Source organism: Amblyomma maculatum, chromosome 1, assembly GCF_055883805.1.
Source record: "Amblyomma maculatum isolate TAMU_Amacu chromosome 1, ASM5588380v1, whole genome shotgun sequence".
Lineage (NCBI taxonomy): Eukaryota > Metazoa > Arthropoda > Arachnida > Ixodida > Ixodidae > Amblyomma > Amblyomma maculatum.
The window spans coordinates 42825233-42852195 of NC_139344.1; positions in this window are offsets into that span (position 1 = coordinate 42825233).

Sequence of the window (26963 nt, forward strand, 5' to 3'; positions counted from 1 at the left end):
CAAGAAATATGACTAGTAACAGAGCACAGAACACACTGAGCTATTTTTATACAATCAGAAATGATAATTAAAGCCAGAATCCATCAAGAAACATGATTCGTAACAGAACACAAAACATTTTGCTGTTTAGATACCATCAGTAATGATAATGAAAGGTACAAAAGAAGAACTCGAAACATGGCAAATGCGAACGCACATGTCAAAAGCCAATTAGTCAGCGCAGCAAAAAGGACAGAGCACCAGGATTTTCGTTCAAACCTGCGGAAATAGTATCAAATTTATATATTAGATATGACTCACGGGTTTCTCTGTCATGATGCGCCCGAAAACCTGACTGCAAAATGATTAATCTTATTTTTTCGAATGAGTGACCAAGAATGCGGACGTGTTTGGAAAGTGGAAGGTTGGGGAGAGATGTGCAATGAGCCTTATGGTTGTTGAAGCTCAAATGGAAGTTTCAGTTTGCCCAATGTAATGCTTATTGCACACTGAGCACTCCAACAGAGAGATTACGTTTGAAGTATCGCAACAGAAGGTACCATTTATTTTAATCTGATACTCAGAGGCGGTGCTAGTCGCTGTTACTGAGGTGGTCATCTGTGCACAGATTTTACACCTTGGCTTATTACACGGGCGGCAGCCTTCCGAGCTGTGTGAAAATTTAGAAGAGATCAGCATGTCACGTACATTTTTTCACCGCCTATAGACTACCCTGGGTGGATCAGGAAATATCACTTTAATTCGTTCGCTTTGTCCGATGATGTTGTGATGCTTGTGAAGGATGCCAGTGTCATAAGGAATAGAAGCTGAATGCGTCATTATCAAGTTTGTCGGACTGGGTTAGGGCGATGTGATTTATCCAAGAGTGCTCTTCGGTCAAGCTGATCCGCACGTTCAAACGCGTCGTCAATTAGAGAAGCAGGGTACTTTTCTTCAATTAGTGCCTCTTTCAGGGTCAAACAGTTACGATTGAAATCAGATTGATCGGAGCAGATTCGTTTGTAGCGGAGTGCTTGGCCGTAGGGAATACTCGTTTTGCTATGTTTTACGTGGCTGCTATGGAAGTGAAGGCGCCGGTGTCTATCTGTGGGTTTCCTGTAAAGCGTCTAAACTAGCTTACCATCTTGTAAGAGCACATTCATGTCCAGAAAGTTCATACGATCACTTGAGTAAGCGTGTGAAAACGATATCGACCTGTGTTCGTTATTAAAAGCAGCTAAAAAAGATAGAAGTTCAGCCTCGCCATGCTCCCATATGAAGAATATGTCGTCAACATATCGTTTATAATAAAATGGCTTGAGTGGCGACCGGACAAGAATTTGTTTTCTAATACGCCCGTGATGTTTACATAGTTAGGCCCGATTTTTGTGCCCATCGGTGTACCGCTGATTTGAACGCAATGTTGGTTATTAAATTGAACATTGTTCAGCTCAAGAATTAATTTCATCAAAGCAGCAAGGGTTAAGGCTTCGACACGATCGTTAGCGCATGACGATTCATAGATATGCTGTACGGATTGAATACTATCTTCGTGGGGTATGTTTGTGTATAGCGAACGCCAGGCTTGTCCACCTTCGGCAATAGATAAAATCTGCCTGGAATCGGGCTTAGTGGAAGAATGGAGTGCTTGTCGTTATTAGTGATTCTATTTTCTTTGCACAGTTTGTCAGTGGCTTTTTTGATTATCGAATAGAACTGTTAAGTGGGATCATTTGTCACTTTCTTATAAAACAAGGAATCGGCCAACTGCCTATGAGCCTCTGCGATGTAGTCAATCGTGTTCATGACGACGATCGCACCACCTTTATCGGCGGACTTGATGACTATATCACTGTTGTTCGCAAAGTTCTTAATCGCGCTGCTTTCTTTAGCTGAAATATTGTGCTTAAACCGACGCTACCTGTTATAGGCGTCAAGGATGTCATGTTGAACAGCCTTAATGTAAAGATCGAGGCAACTATGTCATTGGCTTGGAGGAGGTTTTTTGTTGATCATGAATGGCTAATCGCGGCTAATCATATTTGGCAGGAAGGAAAGGAAACCAAAAGGTAACCTGCTAAGTAAAAGCCACCGAGACAGGAACTGTTGATTTCAAGGGATCAGAAGCACTGCCAGGACATATCCCGAGTATGGAAACAGCTTGCACCTTTGCTTTACGCAAGAAAGGGGCTGCTTCTATGCCTTCCACGCAACGAAACGTAGCCTCTATTACTGCAGCATGTTACCAAACCATAACACACACACACCAATTTCTTCTGTATTTCTAACTACAATATCTTATTGCTTTGCATTCGTTTATGGGTGCATAATTATTTTCTTAATATATGGCCCCATAGATGGTTAAATAGCGACACCAATGAATCGCACTCATTGTCTTCTGGTTGTGCTATGAGGCATGGACATCGATTTGATTTGCTTCCTTTTCAACCAGAAATATAATGTTTTTAAATATTAATTATTTACTCGCATGTAATTGAATAGAAGAGCCGGGATACTAGGTGGTGAAATGGATAACATACAGCAATTTGAAACGTTCATTGAACATAATGTGGAAAGTCTGGTCGTTACCATTAGTTTCTTGTTTGTTTGTTTGTCTGCTTGTTATTTTTTGTGTGTGTGCGTGTTTACAAGGTTTAACGTCTCAAAGCGACTTCGACTATGAGAGACGCCGTAGTGGAGGGCAAAGGAAATCGCCACCGCCAGGGGTTCTTAACGTACACTGACATCACGCAGCCCACGGGTGCATAGCTTTTCGTCGCCATGGGAGAGCAGCCGCATAGGCCGGGATTCGATCCCGGAACTTTGGACACAGTATTCGAACGCCCCAACCACTGGGCCACACCATCGGAGCCAATTAGTTGTAGTGTTTTTTTCCTGTACTTCCATTCATGTGTCTACTGTTTCATGTAATGTGCCATTTTAGACATTATTATATTTAATTTTGTGGTTTTGCAATGTTGATGGTTACTGTAGTCAATCCCACCCTGTCAGGGATCTCACCTTGGGTATAGCACCTTTGTAAATAAAGTTAATAAATAACTAGATAAATAAGCTATAAAACTGGCAGTCAGTACCCAGTACTGTGTGTATTTCAATACAGACAATTAGGCTTATTGGAAATAGGTAGTTCGAAAATTCAAAGAAAATCGAGGTCCACAGGAAAAAGAGGACACGTACAAATTACCGCCCACCAATGAGTATCTTTGGATTTTGCTGCAACGTGCTTAATTTGAACACGAAGGCTGCTTCGAAATGCTACCTGGTTCGCTGCAATGCACAGACAGCCATTTTAAAATACCGGTATACCCACAGTAGCACGACTCACGATATTCGGTCTTCTTGCTGCCACTTTTCCCTGATGATCTCTTGAATAGCGGTGCGATACTCCACGCTGTGGCCTATGTTCCTGCAAACACACATTTGCTTAGGGTACAGCGCTGTGAGAATATTTCGGAGTAGTTAGCAAGTCAAAAGAGCACCTCACGAAGATCAATCTATCGCAGCAACTTCGGCTACGGAACGGTGATATATACCAACGTATTTTTATAGATCTATCAACGAAGGACGCGACGCGTTCCTGTCGCACCACTAAGGCTAATCTAAACGTAAGACGAGGAACGATTTTATACTGCTAACCAGGTGAATCATTTCCTTGAAAGAAAGTCACAAATTGTTTTTGTTTTGCAAGTATGCCGTGTTGAGCGCACAGGTACTCATAGTGATGCCCTTATGTGTTCATATAATTGCCAATATCCCCTACGGACACTCATATGCTGTATGTTTCGGTTAACTTACGCGTCCTTGAGGTAGAAGTGGTAGATGAAGACCAAAAAGAGCAGGATCGAGATAAGGGAGACAGGAATCATGCAGGACACGAAGATGGCCATGTTCAACGGGCTGGGTTTCTTCTGCCTGCACACAGAGAGAAGTCGGAAGGAGGCTCCCGGAACGGGTAATTTTGTGCGAACGCGTTATTTTGTGCGTACGCCATAGGGGCGTTATACGTGCACGGGGGCGGTCGAATTGTTGTCCACCAGCCCTCACTGTACCTGCGCTAGGACACATGCATTAAATCGGTACTCTGCACGCAGTGATCATCAGACTGCTCCTAGGAAGGTGGCACTATTAAAAAAGCAGCTCTAAAGGCCGAAATTACGGAACTGGTGAATAAACAAACAGCAGAGTGCTTGTACGTGACCGAATATCTGCAATGGGACTCCAGAAGGAAGCCACTAACGCTATCTCGTTATACCGTTAAAGATGGAGCCTAAGCGTTCCCCACATTTGTCTTAAGTTACCTGGATTGAGCGTTACGAATCAAACGCCCGCCTCAGAAAATACATGTCCTTTATTGATTCTTTGTGTCGGAGCTCGCAATTTGTACCAAGGAAAGTTAAACGTGAGGAGCCGGCACACCCGTGTGCTTCTTCTAGCTCACACGTGTGATAGCTTCGGACCGAAGCCTCGAGAACTAAGCATATTATTCGTAAACTTTTGTTACGGCTCAGTCGCAATAAGAATTGTTACGATCCAGGTTGTGTGCTAGAGACCGAATGCCAGATCGAAGGGTGGTACGTTTAGCTCGACAGTGCGGCAATGCGTTAATGCAGTCACAGTAGCCACTTTGAAACTATAGAAAAATATAGGACTCAAACTTGCCTGTCTATATGCAAATGAATTAAAGAATTGCTATTGGCAGAAAATCTTATTCCAGTTATTCACGTTATGACTGCGTCCTAGTATGCTCTAGCTAACTTCAGTGTGTTGGCGTTTGTTCACTTCAAAAAAGATGTTCAAGAAACATTTCGGTAGCCCCGAACGCATTTTGTGCAGATGGCGAGGCATTCGCAAGAGCAATTCCACGAACGTTAGATTGTTCTGCCGTATTTAAGATGCTTTAGAACTTCGGAATATAGTCGCCACTATAACAGTGCCACTTCGGATCATGATACTGCATGTGATTGTGTAAAACTAACGTCAATAAAAAAAGAGCTTTAGTAGTCTCGACGAAAGTTATGCTGTCAAGCAACGTGTCTTCAATCTGTGAGGCAGCACTGACTTACGAGGTGTAGTAGGCGTTGATCACAACCCTGGCCTGGCTCTTGAGTCCGCACTCTCCGGCCACGATGGAGGTGTAGGCGACGCCCACTATGAGCACTTTCTGGATCCGCTTGTACACGCTGCATACGAGATGCAAATACATGTCAGAAAGGAGTCGGTAAGAACAACGACGCGCTATGATCAGCGCGTGACACGGCCGCAATAAGGTGAGCCTAACCGAACGCCTTCGTATAGCAAGCTGCAAGGTGATCAGTTGTGACACCAAGAACGCGGTTTGCACCAAAGCGGAGAGCCCTGTAATGACCCCGGCATTTTACTGGAGTGCTATATAGAGATATCATGTGCCCTGTATAAATTTTAAACAATTGAGACAGAGCTGCTGGCAGTCGCGTGGACTAACTGCAGTGTTTTCTCTGCTCTAAAATCACTAATTAGTAAAGACTACATAGCTTAGTTTGGTTTTTGGTTCGAGTAACGAAATGTCCATTCAGATCGATGTTTTAGATTTTCTCAGAAAGCAGATGGCGGCATTGATGGGACCAAAATACAAATACGCAGTTTTATTTTTGAATTGCTTGACTGAGCGGTGGCTATTATCCCCCTCGTAGACCACATGAATAGCCTCATGGGGGAGAGCGCCATGAGATGTGTCTTGGGACGATCGAGTAGCACCGCTGTGACGTGTAAGTTTTTTTTTTGTATTACAAAAGTTATCTGAATATCGATAGACAAAAGCTAACTACTCTACTGAAATGGTAGCTCGCTCCAAAGATATTCGTCCGCTGTTTTTCAATACGATCTAAAACTTCTCAATTGAGGATTTGTTCCTTAAATCAATAATTACAAAGTTCGCTAATCGTATAAAGACCCAGCAATAATGTTTTGGAAAAATACTGCGGGCTACACCACGCCACTCTGAACAGCCCGTACCTGGTTTCATTAAACTAGAACACTTCGTTTTTTTTTGTTTTTTTTTTAAAGCTAAGGTACGTTTTGCTGGGACACCTGATATGCATTACGCTATCGTTGCTGATGTATACTACTAGTTGCTACGCATCGGTTAATCGGTTTTTAACAATAGTTCGCCGTTTTTTATGTCATTAGGAGAATCACCAGGCTGGAGTACAATTTGTAATGAGGGTGCAAATACTCATTAGCATCCAACGAAGCGGAGCCATACAGGTACAAAGGAAAGCTAAAGATCTTTCAAAGAAGTAACTGACAAGACAGAATAGCTTCTTTTTCACCATATCGCGTAGGCTGCAATTACTTACGTTTCAGAGAGATCAATCCTAGACTCGGACCCTGTAATATCTGAGAAAACACACAGGCTATGAGCAAAGAGTAAAATAACTCCGAAAGTGATAATGCTGGAAAACATGCACCTCGCATCTTTGGTGTTTGTCATGCTTTTTTTCTGCGAACCCTACTGAAAAACCAAAAGCTCTACATAAGGCAATAACCTCATAAGTTCTTATATAATCTCATAGACTCTCATGAGGTTCACATCATTGTCATAAAATATCGTACATAATTTATGATAATGTACAAGAAGCTATGAGACCCTATACAATTATATGCGACTTGTATGTGATTTCGTATGTGAATTTAGTGAGATTGTGTGAGAAAATGTGAGGTTATTTATTGCCTCAAACAATTTTTCAGTAGGGAAGCACCTAAGTATAGCTAGCCAAACACGTCGTTAAAGATTCTGGAAAGTGCGTGTAAATATGTACAGTCTTGGTAAAACGTCCTCGAGTCAAAATATTTTCCTCTAAGCTGCAAAATGGAGCCATCAGGGCAACATTAGAGGCCAAAGGCATTTAGAATGAAGGGAACGGAAATGATCTCTTATCACAGAAGGAAACTGACCCAGAATTGCACGACCCTATAGTCTTTATTGATCACGTGACGGGGCCATTTTTCGGCTAAGAAGGAAATTCTTTGCCTTCAGGACTTATTTCTGGAACTGAGAAATGAATGAGAAATAGAAATAAGAAATGGAAATAAAATAAGGTCAAAGTGTTCTTCACATTATCCAGAATATTTAATTCACTGCACGGCGACACCTAACGGTGCCAGCTTGGCCCGCCGGGCTAGAATGCAATGTAAGCATGCATTTCTCTTTCACAGACACTGGTTCATGATATCAAAGTACATGTCAGGTACTCGTGTCATCGATCAAGTTACTCGGGATCCCGAAGTTACACCGAATTCGATGGCGGAAATGAATTAAAGGTAAATCCGTTGCTTCCTCCGTTTTAACGCGATAGCAATAAAGAGCTTGCTACGCAGAACATCCGGCCTCACTTCCGGTGTTGGTATTGTGAGCGAAAAGCCACGGGCATGATGCCGGCTGTTGGTAGCAGGTGACATAGCGGAGCACTAATTCGTCTATGGTTACTGCGACTTAACGAGACGACGTGTTGTCAGAAGATGGGAGGAGCTGCCAACCAAGGTTAATCATTTGAGGTGGGAAGATGGAATAAGTATCAGCCTTCTAGTTCTCTTCGGGCTTTATATCGTGTGGGTGATAGCCTACTCCATCGTGTCATACCTTAAAGGCGGAGCTTAATCGTCCTCCATACTTTTTTCTTTAAATCACAGCGTCTGTCCATCACCCCCCCCCCCCCCCCCTATCTTCCCTCCTTCCTCTAATCCCGGCTCTTCTCTGTTCTGTTATCTTTTATTCTTGGCTTTCATGACCTGTGACTTTGGACGGACATCATGCACGTGCAGTGCAACGTTTTCACCCGGGATGAGCATAGTTTCTCGCAGGTACTTGCATATTTGCATATTTGCTTTTCCAGACGTATATGCAAGACGTGTGCTTGATGCATGCTTGTGTTAATTCTGTGCCCTTTTTACACCCGAGTCCTGTGCCTTGTACTTGAACAGCACAAATATGCTAATCTCCGCAGTGTATCAACACATTGCTTGTCCCTTTCTCGCCAAGGCCAGGTTGCCAGGCCAAGGCCAGGCTGCCAAGTTTTTTGGACCATGAAACACTTAGCCTAAAGAAAACAAGTTAACCGCTACGGACTATAGGCTTTAGTGGACATGTTTCCGGGCACGGAGCTTGAAGTGTCATCAACATAAACCTGGCGTCGCCCTTACATGCCGACCTAACAACCTCCCTTACCATGTCTTGCATGCGGGAAAGGCAGGTTGACCGGCTCGCGTGTGCTTCCAGAATGATGGCCTTTTTCGGGAGAGTCCAATCCAACGGAGCGAAGAGACCCCCAGTGGTAAGGAAATGGCTTCTCTAACTCGCTGGCGTACGACCTGCGGAAGCCGAACCGACGTCAAATGTGGTCCGCTTAAACGGACATTCAGCGCTATGAGACTCTCATGGCAAACCGTGTGATCGCACTTCACCAAGTGCTGGTAGGACTTTTCTCAAGTAAGCGATGTCAAGTTTAGAAAGTGACGCTCGCTGGGGACTCGTGGAGAAGTTAAAGCGCAGCTCCGGGGTTTCATTCAGCATTTCGAGCTTCTAATCGCATCAAATACTCTAGAGTTGGCTCTTTCCAGTACAAAAATGTTTTTCTTTGCTTTTAAATACGGAGTAGATGGAATTTAACAGACAAAAAATACCGGGAAACCGAAACCGAAAAGAGGTTTCCACGTGCCTGTAAAGTCACTAGCGACCAATCCGTGACGTCCTGGATATGGCCACATATGCTATCGTGTGCGACTTCACTACCTACCCTGGTGACTAAGTTGCAGTTGGAGCCACAATCTGTGTTAAATGGCCAAAAGGAGGCTCCACCATTTGTCCTGCTGCAGACGCAGAGCAAATATAGACGGACATGCGTCCAATGACGTCACGCAATCAAGGTTGAGGGTAGAAACCTTTCTTATTTGAGCAATCATGTTGACGAGAATCGATGCGGGCGACTCAACTATAGAAAGTAAAAATTGTAAATAGCGTAGTTCAACGTCTCTAAACATAGGCTGTGTCAGTTGCCACGGCGGTGGGTGCCGGATAATTAGACCGGATGGTGTTCCTTAAAGTGTTCTTACATCTTACAACACACGGGTGCTTTTTTTTGTTTCATCTCACTCTTTACGCATGCCGCGACACCAGGGGCATCCTGCTCAGTAACCGAGCGAGCGAATCATTGAGCCAACGAGGAACAAAATGCTTCTTTGCGGATGACTGGCATGGGTTGTGCAAAGCGAGTGCATGTTCTTCTGCATCACTTCCTTAGGGCTAGCTTCTTTCTTCTTTCACACTCACCTCGCCGCCTTCCTTCGACCACTGAGAGTGAGACAATGCGTCCCCGCTCTCCTTGCACCGCCTGGTAATACTTGCCGAAGTACATTAGAAGATCAAATTCTTATTCCAGCCTCATTCGGGGTCAAGAAGCTCCGCAAAATAATTGGATTAGGAGCGCACATAACAGACTCGATTTTTGGTGCAAGCCACAAAACGAAATATTGGAGGACGCTTAGGTTGCCCTAGAAATATATGCGATAGCGCCTTTAGCAACGTCCTTTTCATTCTATCGATTTACGGCAATTAGAGACAGGCACAGGTCTTGGGAAAGTGTTGAAACATACTTACGTAAAGAGCGGACACATCAGTCGTTTCACGGCATAATCATAGAGAAAAAGTATGTTTCTTTATGGCTGAATACCCGCGAGGCGGCATAGCGATGTGCGCTTCCACTTCACTTCAAATGTAGACAAGTTATCATGCATACACCGGGTTGCAGCTAAGCATCCAGTTTCCATATTAGTATTGATGCTGCGCCGGGCATGTGCCACCGGGTACCTCCACGCCCACCTCACTGCGCTTTTCAAAAACGCGCCGCCTTGTTTTGCCGTTAACTTCTTTCATTTTGTATGCAGAATTATTGCGGTGTTTCTTTAGCTAGGAACGCTGTTAACAAATCGTTTGTTGCACTGCTTGGACGTATTTTGCTCATGTTGCATAGAATACGAGCCATGACAATATTTTACTGTGCAGTCAATGTTTGTTTATGGGTCGTGTTTTTCTGAAGAACATGTGCATTGCTTTCAATGGGTAAGTTTCTAAAACTCACTCGGTGGCTCACAGCATTTAAAACGCAGCATTCATCAGTGGCTCACCCGCATAATAACACAAGCTTTTATTTGGCACTCCATGAACAGTGTATGGCACATTTGGGATTGCGATGTTTACCTCACTCTACAGGCACAATGCATGCGCTTTTGCCGGTTTGTAAACATCATTTTTACATTACGCGTTCCTTTTCATGACCAGAGCATTCTCGTTGCGGTGGGAAAAGCGCTGTTGCTTGTTCGTGGCCTGTATTTTTGAGGACAGCTACTGGTGTTAGTCAAGTACAGCAGGCCAGACATGGCAGTAATTGAATTACAGTAATGAAAAAACTGTAATTTAATTCATTTTCAAAAGTAATTTTGCCATGTATGCAGCAGGCTCCCTGTAATATCTTTGTTATACATGCAGCGGGCAATTTCGATCCATGAGTATAAGCATAGTATTTTGAAACTATTCTGTATTTAGTGGGTCGTGTTTAAATTTTTGAGCAGACTATTGCTCAAGTGTGATGTTGTACAAAATTCAGCGCGGGCTGCATGAGAACTTTTTTCTCCTCACTTGTGTCTAACCATTCACAGCTTCTTTTGTGCTGTTCTCACGAGTGATGTTTCAGAGGAAAAACATGCAGCGAGCATGTGCAATTTTTCTTTTCTTTTCTTCGTGACACTGTGCCACGTGCTTTACCATACCTCATTTTTGGTTACTCTTGATAACATGATGCTTTTTTTGTAAAATATGTGATCCAGGCTTTTTTCTCTGCAATTCGAAATGTAAAGAAGAAAAAGAAATGTTTTGTATGGAACCACTTCCTGTTATTGTGTGCCCCTGAGAAAAGCGGCTCAATAACGGCAAAAAATTAAAATAAGTACAGCTTCGATCACATTATTCTAACCTGTATGAACTACATTAGCCGCGATTAGGTTCTGCGATAAGGTTGGCAGTATATCTGGTAAAATATTTCGATCCGTGACTTTACTATATATATTGTTACAGTCTATGTGATAAATGAAGATGAGGAACTCGGGGGTAGTCAGACGAAGAAGGAGGCAGTGGGAGTGGAAGTGCCGCCTGTTTCATGTGCACCGTATCTTGGGCTCAGAAAGGTTGTGGTACATAAAGACAAGAGTGTCACATTGGTGGAGAGTGCGGTTTCGATCCCACGTCATTTCGCCATCGACGCACCCCTGGCGCCTCGTCGTAGCCACCGCCTTGCTGCACTCCCGCCACTCATCGTTCCAATGCCGCCGCCAACTGAGCCTAGCCCAGTGCAACTTGCCACTTCAAATCAGGCAAGTTCCGGCCTTTATCAATCTTACCGAGAGCCTCGTCCTTTCGCTGGCGCAGTGGGAGAGGACTCTGACGTCTGGCTCCGCCACTACCAACGGGTAAGCCGTTACAACCGCTGGGACGTCGCCACTCAGCTCGACAACGTCGTTTTCTTCCTGACCGACACCGCCCTTGTCTGGTTTCAAAACCATGAGGACACGCTGACGACATGGGACAGCTTTGTCACCGAACTTAAACAGTGTTTCGGCGATTCGCCAGCGCGCAAGAAGCAGGCCGAGCAGACACTAGCCCATCGTGCCCAACTACCTGGCGAGACCGGCACTACCTGTGCCGAAGCGGTCCTCAAATTGTGCAGAACCATCGATTCTCGCATGTCCGAGGAGGACAAAGTTGGGCATCTTTTGAAGGGCACCGCAGCTGATGTCTACAACTTCCTCACCACCAAAGATGATATCTCGACTGTCTCCGCTGGCTCAGTCACATCCGCACATTCGAAGCACTAAAGACCAGTCGAGTAACTAGTTTGGAAGGCTTACCAATGTGACAACCGTCGCCAGCGTTGACGAGCATGTTCCTCCGGACCTTACTTCAACTATCCGGCAGATCATTCGTGAAGAATTACTCCGGCTCGATTCCCGCTTCCGGAACACGTCACCAGTGTCCTACCGCCCATCTTTTCTGTGTGAATCTGCCTACAATCTGCAATCGCAGCCCGAGTTTTCTTGTGTTCACGCAGCACACCCTGCCTCTTTCGAAGAATGCTCGCGACATTTCGCAAGCCCTGTTTCTTCTAGGCATCTTGATCTGCCTAACGATCTTCGGCCGCGAAGACCTAGGCGAGCACCCCGGTTCACAGATCAGCGCGATCCTGGCTTTCATCGACGGCATGACATCGAATCCTGTCAGGACCAACCCATTCTTCGGCTTTCTCCATCGGCGTCCATCTTATATTAGGTCTAGTCGAAACCTGCCTGAAGATCAAATACCGCCGAGCCGTGTAGCCGCGGCGTCGTAGTAGTGGTAGTTGTAATGGTCAGCGTTCATGTAAAATGAAAAGGATGCTGCACCTGTCTTTTTGGTAATAGCTAGGCTCAAACGATTCAGAGTAGAATAATAGCAAATGACATTACAGTTTCAACCTTGCAACGAGAGCTGTAAAAGGAGAAAAATAAACAAGCAAGACAAATGTAGGATCCTATTTATGGTTGGAACAGCAAACACACATATACTTCCAGGACTTCCTGCACAATTACGCTACAATAGCTCACTGAACCCGGCCTCAAAACTATCAAACTTAATCAGAATATAAGCCAAATAAGTAATACCACCTCAGCATCATTTTTACATATACGACAATGCTCTTGTTGAACACGTCAGAGCTGCTACATATAATTGACTTCGAAAATATTATACTATACATGTCTTTCTCCTGACATGCTGCGGAGGTTGTGAAAAGAAAAAAAAATTAAATTTCCTGCTAGCGCTCTCTCAGGAAGTTCAATGCGATTGACCGCACCTGCCTTGAACATCTCAAGGCAATAGTCCAATACTGTCAAACTGTTAAATACAATCGAAAAAAAAAAACACAGTGTGATGTGTTGTAATATAAGCCACCGACCACTAAGAAAGCGTTCAATTGTTAAATGAATCCCTCTGATGGCTCGTTCGCTAAGGTGGTCTACTTTCTCAGCGTACCACGAACTTGCGGGGCCGATACCTAGCTGACCTCGATACCTGATGAGTGTGAGGGGACGCGACCATGTATGTAGTTTTCTATTTGCACGTAAAGGAATCCGGATAACTGAAAGCCATTGCTTTTATAACTTTGTCACTGCAGCTTGCCGGACTGCTGCTAAATCTGTTTACATTGGCCATAGAAGCAATTTCAGAGAGAGTAAAACGGTCTTGTCATACTACGCCACAATCAGGAAATCTCACGTTCACTAAAACACCGATGAGAAACATGTATTTAGGCGGGCCAGGAAATGGACGCTGCTGAGAAAATACGTAAAGCCGTGTCAGGTGCAACTGCTACACGGCCTTCGAAATTAAAAAAAAAGATAATGCTACGTTTAGCTCGTTTCCACACATTAAATTGTATTTTTTTTCTTGTTCGACTTTTACATGAAACCGATAGCAGATTTTGTGACCATGCGGTATTGATTGAGGTGTGAAATGAGTGATTTTATTAGGCAAAATGGACATGCTAGAAACAAATGTTAACAAATTCTAAGAGTATCAACGCAGAGCTCTCAGCGCATTTTCATTGGTTGACAAACGAAAAGAGGAAAAATGGCAAGATCATGGTAATAGGAATTGTTCATGTCTCCTATCTGCTCTTTCTGTTAAGAGAAAAAAGTAAATTATCTTTGACTACGTCAGCGAAAGTATCTGCACAAACATTGTCTCTGCCCATCACTGAAGATCGTAACGCAGCCCGAACGACGATGGTGGAGCTGCCTTTTCTTTTTCCGTGCTGGGGTTTTCTTGTACACAGGCGGGGAAATGCTAGCGTTGTAATTTACGTTGTAGGGTTATTTCGATTTCGAATTGTCAATAAGGTGACTACAGATGAATGAGTGCGGCTTCGACTCCGAGGCTCTCGTGCCGTCACTCCTGGGGAACAGAAGGCACAGAGCATCCGGTAGCAAGCGGAATTTAAAAAATTCGGCACTTTACATGACCACACAGTAACCAAATACGTAGATTCGTGCCTTCGCCTTTCAAAGAACCATGCTTAGGTCACCCGCCACTCATGCTTCTGTGGAAACCCGTAGAAATGAATCGACTTAAAAACGTCCGACGAGTTTTCGTAGCTGCCAGTGGAGCCAACAAGGCACCACCTTTCGCCAGCCTTGTTTGGCCAGACTTCATTTAACTGGACATATTCACACACCTAGCCCAACTTTGTTCCCTTGGGGATAGTATATTCACGCACAACATCATCTAAACATTAGGATTTCCAATTTCCACACAAACCAATGACAAACAGTACGCTCCAATGCGCTGGCAATACGCCGGCCGGGGCCGGCGCATTCCGGCGTTTGAGCGATGTGCCGAGAGGCGGCGCCACCCGTACAGCTGTCCGGTCCCTATAGGGAACCTGCGCTGCCCAGGGGGTGCGCTTAAAATCGGACACCCAGCGCCGCCTGGTTTCAAAATGAGCAAGCGTATAGTAGGACGGAGCACGCCGCTCGTCGTGCCGTGGCTGCGCCCAGCGGCGGATTGTGAGCTTTCTATTTCGTGCATAATGCTTTTATCGCAGATTTACGGTGTAGTCCACTTGGGGTTTTGCCGGCAGAGATGGAGAAGCGCTATACAAGCAGTAAAAACAAGGCCTGGGGCCGATTGTGGCACCGATCATCAGCTTCTTGTTGCCAAAATTAAGCTTCGATTGAGGAAAACGCAGAAAACTAGAAGGCCTTTCAGGTATGATCTGGATCAGATTCCATTAGAATATGCTGTGGAAGTGAGGAATCGATTTCAAGAATTAGATCTAGAAGACAAAGAGCCCGAAGAGATGTGGACTGATGTTCGTAATATAATACAAGATGTTGCTACTAAGGTAGTTCCAAAACAAAAGAAATGCAAAAAAGCAAACTGGTTATCTGAAGAGGCTTTGCAAATAGCTGAGGAAAGGAGAATGGCAAAAGGTATGGGGGAAAGAGAAAGATACAAGGTTCTCAATGCGGATTTTCAGAAAATAGCAAGGAGAGATAAGAATGCCTTCCTGAACATACAGTGTCAAGCAGTTGAGGACAACAGCCAATTAAGGAACACAAGAGCTCTGTATAAGACAATCAAAGATATCAAAGGAAGCTTCTGTGCTAAGCTGGGTGTGATAAAGGACAAACGAGGCAAGGACCTCACTGAAGCCTCAGAGATAAAGAAGAGGTGGCAGGAATACACAGAACTGTACAAGAAGGACCCGGATGTGCAAACCCAACATAGGACGGTTGTGATTACTGATCTCGAGCCGGGCATCCTGAAGAGTGAAGTTGAATGGGCCTTAGCCAGCCTTGCTACGAACAAAGCTAGCGGAATTGATGGTATTCCAGCTGAGTTGCTTCAAAACCTCAACCACGACGCTGTTAACACACTGCATACATTATGTCAAAAGATTTGGACAACCCTGCAGTGGCCACAGGATTGGAGGAGGTCAGTTTACATCCCCATTCCAAAGAAAGGCAGTGCCAAAGATTGTTCCAACTACCGCACGATCGCGCTTATTTCGCATGCTAGCAAGGTGATGTTAAAAATCCTGCAAGGTAGGCTGCAGCAGTATGTGGATCGGGAGCTTCCGGACGTGCAAGCTGGGTTTCGCAAGGGCAGAGGAACTAGAGACCAAATTGCCAACCTTCGCTGGATCATGGAAAAAGCAAGAGAGTTCCAGAGACCCATTTACTTCTGCTTTATTTATTATGCGAAAGCGTTTGACTGCGTAGATCACAGCAGATTGTGGCAAGCTCTCCAAGAGATGGGAGTTCCAATTCACCTCATCTGTCTCCTCAGGAACCTTTATGAAGGGCAAGAGGCCACAGTCAGAACTGGGCATGGTCTTACTGGTCTTACTGATTGGTTTCCGATTGAGAAAGGGGTGAGGCAAGGCTGCATAGTGTCGCCCTGCCTATTTAACCTATATGCAGAGTGTATCATGAGGAAGGCCGGTCTGGACGAGTCTTCAGCTGGAGTGAAGATTGCTGGAAAACGTATCAACAACCTTAGATATGCGGATGATACCACTTTAATGGCAGAAAGTGAAGTGGAACTCAAGAGACTTCTGATGCGCGTACAAGAAGAGAGTGAGAAGTTTGGGCTTAAACTGAACATTAAAAAGACGAAGATCATGGCGTCTTGCCCTATCAAGTCCTGGAGCATCAATGGACAAGAAGTGGAAGCTGTGACAGATTTTCTGTTCTTGGGCGCCAAGATTACCTCGGAAGGAGACTGCAGCCATGAAATTAGGAGACGCCTGCTTCTGGGAAAGAGAGCAATGGTTAGCCTTGACCGCCTAGTAAAGAGCAGAGACATTAGTCTGCCAATCAAGATCCGTATAACCCGTGCTATGGTCTTTCCAGTTGTGATGTATGGATGCGAGAGTTGGACTGTGAAAAAGGCTGACCGCCGAAGAATTGACGCGTTTGAATTGTGGTGCTGGCGAAGACTCTTAAGAGTTCCTTGGACTGCCAGAAGATCAAATCAGTCGATATTGTCGACCATAAACCCTGACTGCTCATTGGAGGGTCAAATTCTAAAGTTAAAGCTCAGCTACTTTGGTCATCTGATGAGAAGAGAGGAGTCGCTGGAGAAAGATTTGATGTTGGGAAAGGTTGAGGGTCGCCGAAGAAGGGGTAGGCAGCGAACGCGATGGTTAGATGGCATTCTCGAGGCATTGCAGATGAAGCTATGTGATGTTAAGAAGATAGTGAGAGACCGGAAAGCGTGGCGTGACATGGTCCATAGGGTCACGAAAAGTCGGACACGACTGAACGCCTGAACTGAACCACTTGGGGTGAACAAGAGGGCAGGCTGTTGCACGCCGCTCCACCCGACATGGTCCTCCTAGTGTTCTGAAGAACTTGGAATTTCACTTTTGATTGACTTAAAGGCGCAACCTGACCTCCTCAGCTGCCGGCCAACTTGGTTCGCGCTGCCGCTGCATTATCGTGGCTATCACGTCGCTACGCGCAGGTTTGAAATGGTTCTCGTGAGTTCAGTCTCTTTTTTGCTTCTTGCTATATATGGGGCGCTTTGAAAGCGTCCCTGCGCTGCAATCACGCGCGCACTTTCTAGCAAATAAGATTACTTGCGTTGAAGCCTCGCTAGTGGAGAGTAAATATATCACACCAAAGTGAAACAACCTCCCTGCTATACTAACATTAGGTAGGATTTGGAAATACTGCGCGCGTTAAGCGCATCGAACGCGTGCAGTACTTACCTACTGCCCTTTGAGGAACAGCAATGATTCAACAGCTTCATGATGAGAAAATTTCTCGGCCAAAACGTGCCTTGTGTTTTGCGAAATATAACGCATCGTTATTTAGGGCGGTGCTGTTGACCGCATCTATAGAGAAAAAAGGCCTGTAGTCGCATTTCGGCACTTGCCTGTTTACGACAGCGAATGACTATCAATTGGTGGTTTGAAGTGTATTTTGTTCATTCTTCGAAGCGAAAAAACCGAGATCCGCTGCGAATCATCGATCGAAAAGGCTCGCACAGGAGAGTAAATAGTTAAGTGGCCACAATTGTTCCACTGATAAATTTTGGGCGGAAATTATCGGCGCTCTACAATCAGAGAGCGTGGAGGAGAGTTGCCATATCTTAAATCTTCTTAGTCTAAGCTCGCGCTCTATCTTAAGAGACAAGAATGAACTGCATCGAAAGATTAGGTTAGTATCGGTGATGGTTAGTGTTAAAAAAAAGATTGCACGAACATGAAACAACAAAATTTCTATGCTTTGTTCTTTGCACTGAATGAAGATTGCAGCATGGACCATTTAACGGTGTAATGTGCGTGATCATACATTGGCGCCCCCCCCCCCCCCTCCCGCTCCCCAGCCACCCTGTGCGCCGACTGCGACTAGAGATCGGCGTATCTAGATTATTTCGTGCCCAAATAAAATACCAGATCAATCATGGTGACTGCAGCATACATGCTATGCAACAATCATTCAGCGTGAAGCAACTAGATCGTATAGCGTGATATTTTCAATACGCAAGTTGTTCTGGATTGAGCATGAAGACTAACTATAAAATTGTACGTGTGCAAAACAAATATTGCACAAATGTTTTCAGCGATACGTCAGCCATCAAACTAAAACATCCAACATAAACGCAAAAAGCGCTTTCTGTGCTCCTGAAGCAATACATCTTTTATTCGAAGCAAATAATGAATGAATTAATTCTCTATTTGGAGAGTTGTTTTCAAGGAAGGCTCACTTACTGACCCATAGGGAAATGTTGAAGGGTCACGTGGACTTGCGATAGTTAAAATCGGGAAGAAGTATGGAAGCATGCCGGTTAGGGCTCTTTGCACTTCCGACAATATTGTGTAGTCGGTTAATGGGCTAACTCTTTCGTTTTTTCATCTCTGGACGATTGCAATATGCACACCAGGATGCCACTTACTCTCGTCCTTTATTGACTTTGAGTTGCCGTTCATCTTGCAACGGCTCACTCAAGTGCCCGAGCAACGGTCAACGATCCGATGTTCGCGCGTGAACCTCAAGCCCAAGCCAGCTCTAAAGGGCGCCCTTCACAACACGTTCTCATCAGATTGTGCAAATGATAAAAGCGAATAAAAAGAGCTCTATATGTACGCTATGACAGGCGAAGCCACGTTATAAAGCCTAATAAGTAGCGTCTCAACAATCTTCCTTACTCATGCAGTCTCCTGAATCCAGCCGAGTTCTACCGCCACTGTGTTTTGTACGACTGCGGTGGAATGGAATACAGAGCAATCTTGTTATCGTAATACAGCACTTTTTAACGCAGCAGCATGCCTTTGCTTTCGGGATAAATTAGCCGCTCTTCAGCGCCTCCATCCGCGGCAGTCTCAGCTGTCCGACCAAGATTGTGGCGCGACAGCCACTTGGCGGCGCTGGCGGTACGGGGAAAACTCCAGCGCAGGTTCCCTATTTTACGGCACTTCAACCCTTCTGCTCCAGCTGAAGTAAATACGGACGCAAGTGGCATACGCCTCGGTGCTGTCCTCGTTCAGCGCTATGACGACCGTGAACACGTGATTGCTTACGCCAGTCGGACTCTCAGCAAGACGGAGCGCAACTACACCATCACCGAGCAGGAATGTCTCGCGGTTGTTTTCGCCGTGCAGCGGTTTCGCTGCTACCTGTAAGGACGGCCTTTCGTAATAGTAACCGATCACTATTCACTATGCTGGCTACTCAATCTCCGTGATCCGTCTGGTCGCCTGGCCCGCTGGGCACTTCGCTTGCAAGACGACTACAGCATATCATACAAAAGTGGCCGACGGCACGCAGATGCGGACCGCCTCTCCCGGTTGCCACTTGCCACGACGGAATGCGACGCGGACAACTTCGACCACTACATCGCTGCTTTATGTCCTAAATTTCCTGATACTCACACCTTTCGAACAGAGCAACACAACGATCAGCACCTGGAGCCGTTCTTGAATGCTGCTCAGGACCCAGCCTCGAATAGCCAGTTTTGCCTCCGTGATGGGCTTACGAGAAAGTTCACTCAAACACTGGCCATCGGTTCCTTCTGGTAGAACCTGGTAGTACCTTCTGGTAGTTCTGAAAGCCTCCGTCTTTCTATTTTACGCGTCATGCATGATGATCCAGCTTCGGGACACCTGTGATCTTCGAGAACTTTGCACCGCACTCAGGAGCGAATCTACTGGCCGCGGATGCGCCAAACGATTGACCAGTATGTTGCCAGCTGTCCTCAGTTCCAGAATCACAAAGGGCCCTACTGGTGTTGCACCTGGAAGGCTTCACCCTGTAGCGCCGCCAAAGGCTCCTTTTGAGAAAGTCGGAGTCGACCTTTTGGGTCCCTTTTCAAAGTCGCAAGGGGGCAATCGTTGGATTGTTGCATGTGTGGACCATCTTACTCGCTACTGTGAGACAGCCGCTCTTCCCGCCGCTACAGTGTACCAAGTTTCCCTGTTTATCCTGCATTCAGTCATATTGCGACATGGTCTTCTGAGAGTTGTAATTAATGACAGAGGTCGCCAGTTTACTGCCGATGTAATTGAAGAACTTCTCCATTTATGAGCATCTGATTTCAGACATTCGACCCCTTACCACCCTTATATAAATGGTTTACCTGAACGCACCAACAGAACTCTCACGAATATGCTTTCAATGTACGTCGCATCAGACCATAAAAACTGTGACTGTATTCTTCCGTTCATCACGTACGCCTTCAACACTGCCAGGCATGATACCACGGGATACAGTTCATTCTTCCTCCTGTACACCCGCTCCCCTCGACACACCCTCGACACCATCCTCCCATTTTTCACTGAAGACGACCCGTGCTTAGCCGAAACCCTTTGCTTGGCCGAAGAAGCGCGGCGAATAGCCCAACTGAGGACTATGGCAATACAAGAACGATCGAAAGCTCGCTATGACGACCACCATCGCCAGATCATCTACTTCCCCGGTGATCGAGTCTGGCTTTGGAAACCAATGAGAAAGCGCGGCTTACACCAAAAAATGCTTGCCCACTACACTGGACCATACGTGATCTTATAACGACTCGGCAACTACCGAATTGCACGCCTTACGGCCAGTGGACGATGTTCGGCAAAAACTGAGGTTACACATGTCGCCCGTTTGAAGAAATGCCACTCTCGTGACAACACCTGACTCGCCCGGAGGCTTCGTTTGCGTTAAGCAGGCCATTGACAACGACCAAATTGATGGAGCTATTTTTATTCACCTAACAAAAGCTCTTGATACATTTAACCATCACATACTTGTTCATAAATTTGAATCATTTGGAATCTCCGGTCCAACCCTCTAGTTAGTCCTCAGGTAATTTTAGTAATCTATCTCGCGGTGTTTTTGTAAATAATGCTTTTCTACCCCTCAGGCTGTAAACAAAGGTGTTCCACAAGGATTGTTACTAGAGCCCCTACTCTTCTTAATGTTCATTTATGATTTGCCCGTTGCACTAAACCATACGAAGTATGTTATGTGCGGACAATACAACTATGTTTCTCACAGATCCACCGCCACACTTCAGCATATGCTTCACACAGACCTTAATATCATTACCATGTGCTGCAAAAATAACAGGCTGCCAATAAATAAACAAAAAGCGACTTTCATGCTATTTCACTCTCCTTTCACTTTCATAAATGTTCTGCCAACGCTGACGATTGATGCCATGCGCTGCCTACCAGAAAATTTCAAGTTTGTGGGCGCTATTCTCGACAAGCACTCAAAATATCATCACCATGCTCAATCACTCATGCTTAAAGTTTCGTTCGGCATTCACATCTTAATAAAAACCCATAAATAATTTTAACCTCACATAATGCGTTAATTATATTATGCCTACATCCTTAGTCACCTTAACTACTGTTGTCTTACTGGGGAAATACATATTACACGCATATTGAAAGACGTCATCGTCTACAGAATCAAGCCATCAGGCTCATGTCACTCAGTTCATTCCAATCACAATGTTTGCCACTGTACAGCAGCTTGAAAATACTTTCACTTCAATTATTCATCCTAAAATTATTCATGAGCATGTATAAACAAAAACAATCATGCTCATATTGATGTCATTACCAGTCAGCTTGTAAATACTAATCCTATCAGGTTTAAACAGCACAGTAATCTCCTTTTGCCAAAATTCAGGACTATTTACGGAAAATTTGTTACCTTGTTTGCAGGCATATTCCGCTGGAATTCTTTACCTCTAGAAATTAAAGCATCACATACTGTTCACTCATTCCATTTCCGCATAAAAGTATATTTAATAGACATGTTACATAGTTAATTTGCTTCAACAGTTATAGTTCACTGTTTATTTTGATATTTTGCCTGTTCTATGCACTTAAGTTGATGATCTGTATATTTATCTTCTTTAGTTTCATTCGTGTATTTTTTCCTAACGTTGTTTGTTTTGTAGGTTGTACATTTATACTAATTACTTGCTACACTGCATCCCGTTTACTCACATTTCTACCTCACTTGCTTTGTTCTGGGAGGTGCCCCCCACAGTCTTGTACTACGGGACCTCCTCCCATAGACCTTTTACTGCATTCCATTTTTTGTATGTATGAAATGCACTTGAAACTATATACTGCTCTTTCCAACTGTCTTAAAATTTTAACACGGCCATTATAAAAACAATGGTTCTGAGTAGTATGCAAGAGAAATGCGCGACAACTTGGACAGGGCACAGGAATGAACACATACAACAGTTCACGAGCGCAACTACCAACTGTTTAATGGGGTGAAGCAACAACAGCATATATACAAAAAAGCAGAGCATGCGTAAAGGTAGCGCAGGCACACACATCACAAACACCGCAATTTTACACAAACGAATCAAGATATGAAACTTCAGCATCATAGATCTGCAACGAAGCATCACTTACGCAGCGATCAGATAGTTTCTTGACATGGAAGGCCTCGAAGACAAGCCGGGCTTTCACATTGGTACACCTGCCTAGAATCTTTGTCATGTTAAACCTTGCCCTACGCGTGCTAATGCAGGAAGAAATGTGTCTTACAAGGTTTGAATTTTTATCATTATTGTCTGCAGTTTTTGCATGCTCCCGTAGCCGGCCATTAACGCAACGGCCAGTTTGGCCTACATAGGAAGAGCCAGAAGAGGCAAGCTGTATACCACTCCTGTGGCGCACCATGCCTTTTTTGCAACCCCTTTCACAAACGTCAGAAATGCGGCAGCAAAGCTTTGATAGCTTGTTGGGGGCTGAGAACACCAAAGGTACATGGTGTCTACCGGCCACTTTCTTCAGGTTATGAGACACCTGGTGCACATAGGGGACCTCAACCGGCTTTGAAGTCGAGTAGTCAGGTCTTTTTTGGGCGCCTTTTTGTTTCTGCAGGAGGGTTTCAGCGACGGCAGATATGACCGGACCAGGGAAGCCTACCGCCAAGAGGCGGGAAACCTGGTAGTCGAGACTTTCCTGCATGCTATGAAGGCATGACTTGTGAAGCGCTGACTCCAAACAGAGAGACGCAATGGCTCTTTTTACAACCTTGGAGTGTGAGGAGTCGTATCTCAATAGCTCCTTGTTAGCACGGGGGGAATACATATGGCAAACGTGGTTGCCACCAAACGTAAGTTTGAGGTCCAAAAAACGTAACTCATGATTATCTGGGAGTTCATGTGTAAAAACCAACCCTCGTCCCAATTGATTAAAAGTAGTTAAAATCTCTGAAACAACCTGGTCAAGGGATGTAAAGGTCCCGGACTTTAAAAGGATTAAAAAAATCGTCAACATATTTAAAAACTTTTAAAACCGGGCTGTCACTTAGGGTTAGTTGCAATGAGTGGTCAATATAAGATAAAAAGATGTCGCATAAAATGGGTGTAACACATGACCCTATGCAAATGCCTTTGTGCTGCAGTTAAAACTGGTTGTCATGAAAGATAAAGTTAACATGCAGGTAACGCTCTAAAAGCTTAAAGAAATTATCTGTAGACATGCCGGCTATGTTCTGGAATGCCACCGCCCCCGAGCTTTCGATACAATCTTTAACAGAGGCCAACAAGTCAGCATGTGGGACAGAATAAAACAAATCTTGAATATCCACGGAGAAGGCCGAACCTATCTGATCGCTATTTTGCAGAAACTCGGCTACATCAGCTGACTTTTTTACCAAGGACGGATCGGTAAAGGAAATGCATTTAAGCTTAGCAAGAAGGAATCGGCTGACTTGGTATTGCCAGGATCCCTTTTCACTTACAATAGTCTTAAACGGAAGATCAGGTTTGTGCGTTTTTGCGGTAAAAAATACTGACAAAGAATTCTTAGAACCGGCATCGATTGCATTTGCTAAAGACGTCAGTTGCAAGCTCTTACAAAAGTTGCTTCACCCCATTAAACAGTTGGTAGTTGCGCTCATGAACTGTTGTATGTGTTTCTTCCTGTGGCCTGTTCAAGTTGTAGCGCATTTCTCTTATATACTCTGCAGAGTCAACTAGCCCGACAACACGCTTTTCTGAATGGTGCTGACCTCGACGCTTCCAGCCTAGGCGACGCGACAGACGGGGGCGGCACAGGCAGGCAGCTGTCCACAGCACTTGACGTCTTGTTTTTGGCCGAGGACGTGCCCGCCAGCTCCGAGCCTGGAGAAGACATCTTGGACGCTTGTCTGGAGCTGGTTTTATCAAACGAGGGGGGGGGGGGGGGGTGACACATTGGTATGTTATCTCTTCGCACCGGTCAAGCGGTAGTAAAATGTACTGACAACATGTCCGAAACATTAAATGCAAGCGAATCCTAACCTTCAATAAACTTATTGAGCGGCATACATTTGCAATTGCCGCTATAATTGTCAAGTATTCTGGCAGTACAGGGGTCACCAAAAGAGCACAGACTTCCATTCAGCACTTTTAAATGAGTAGAAGGTGACAAGTGCAATGATAAGCCTTAATTACGAGCCAATGCCACTAATGCGTATAACTTAATTATTCGATCATTTTAAGTGCGATAAGATAGGCCTATTGCACGACCAGCTATTATTGTGCTGAGCAGTAGTAGTAGTAGTAGTAGTAGTATAAAACTTAATTCGGCTAAATGGAAATGGATTCAGGAGTTGGGGTCTTGAGCTGCAGGTGGTGTTCACAAGTTTCCGGCATTATCCGATAAAGAGTAACGTTTTTCTAATGCAATCATAGCGCGTTGATGCGGCCTATTACAATATTATTTGAGGGGACGAAAGTAATTTTTGTACAAACAATGTAGACAAGGACATAACGATTGACATAAGCCTGTAATGTTCTTATATACACATTATCCGAATATTGCGTTAATATTTCGAAGAAAACCTTAGCAAAAGCCTAGCTTAAGCCTTAAACCAATATTTGAGATGTAACACAAGCAGTATTTGTTAGCCTCTAAACATTAGCGTAACGTTTCGATTTATACCATGCACCGCTATTTGAACTTGCACAACGTGTATACAACATTGTTTTGATATCTGGCGCTACCTGGGATCTTGGCTGCACTGTGGCGAAGATGTGCCCGCGAGTGACTTGGAACTCGTCTCCAGTGGGGGCTGCTTGGCAGCAGCCGCACCTGGTGAGGAACGCGTCTCACGAGAAGACTTCGTGGACGGTCTTTCGACACTGCTCCTGCTAAGGCTTCCGTGAGGCGTGTTCGACACTCTCGGCGACTTGGAAAGTGAGTGCTCCTCTCCAAACCGGGGAACAGCATCCTTCTGCGATGCCACGAACAGATGAGAGGTGCTTTCGGTCGCCAGCGCAATGCTGCTGCTTCCAAGAATGCCCTGGCACGTAGGTGAGCCAGCTACTATCTTTAATGGAATGGTAGAATGTGACTCGTACTGACGAGAACCAGTAGCCCTCATGGGAGACCCAACGCGAGACGAACGGATCTTCCATGGCTGTAGAGTTCCACCACCCCTGGCACAGTTTACATGGGACGTGGTTAATCCCGATGATGATGACTTGGTACTTTCTTGCCCACGGGTAGACTGCGGAGATGTGGCCTCTCTAGGTCTCAGGTGAGGTGTGCACCCTTTGTATGTCGGTATGTTCTCTAATCCATGACTACGGTTGGTTGGTATTTGGCTGGTCGACAACGGTGCCTGAGGCTTGGCATTACCTGGTGACGTAGCTGCACGCTGGCCTTCTACGAGTGGAGACACGCGGGAGCGTCTGCGGGCAGCCAGAGCCTCTAAAGGATACCGTGCTATTTTTAGTGCCCGGGAAGGCGTAGGTGCTTTCGTACTACAGGGCTGTAGAGAAAAGTAACAAACGCATTAGGTAATAATGAACCATTGTAAACAAGTGTGCAGCCAGTCAAGCTAACTGTTTTAGAGACAAGCACTCATTCCGGGCAATACAAAGCTATGGCTGCATAGACAGGCACAAGAAGGGGATTTCCCCTTTTTTTCAGTAACTTTATTAAAAAAAATGATTTTACATATACAAACACTGTTGGGACCGATAGCTCATGAGTCTAGTAGCCGGTTCAAATACAGGGATTTCTTTCAACCATGCAGGATGAAGGTTTCAGAATTATTGATGGTGTACGCTCAACAACTTTACTGTAGTAGTACGCATTTGCGAAAATGCATAACAAAGTGCAAGTGTAGTAGAAAACGCACATGGTTAGGCAGATAGTAGAGAACAAAATATTAAACAAAATTAAGATACCATAGGGCAAAGTTGAACAAAACGCGCAATTAACAAAAAAGGGCCAGAAAAAAATTTGGTTACAAAACACAAAACAAAACAACAAAACAAAATGCTACCAAAATGTAGGAAGCTCACAAAATTAGGTATGCTGCCTTAAACAAATAATAGTCCATGTGGAGTTATACTGTAAATAAAGTTGCAAAACGAGATGTCAAATGAGAGGTTCACTAAGCAAGAGATTCGGGCTGAATTTGATAATATTGTTACGAAGCGGCAAGCCGATGAAGACAGGAGACAGAACATGACCGATGGTGATGGTAGATGACGTTTAATGAATGTTTGCGGGCCTAGCGCGAGCGCTCCTTCCCGCGCCACTGCCCGCTTCTTCTTTGTCGTCCGTAACATGACCCGGGGCCACCGAGCGATCGTCCCGATCGTGGACGAGGAAGTTTAGCGATGTTAATGATTTTATGACATGATGATGGGCGTGTCTGGATGCTTGAAGAAGAAGAGGAAGAAGGAAGAATAGAACGGCTTGCCGGTACGATGTCTGATGCGTGGGTGCTCCGCCTCCCTTGGAGCTGTCAACCATCCGTCACCAAAGTCCATGGGACCGATGGCTCGAGGTCACGTCGGGCAGCTTGGGCGGAGGTTGCGTGTTCGTGTCCATCGGTTCCTTCGGGTCCTTTGGGTCTTTCGGGTACTT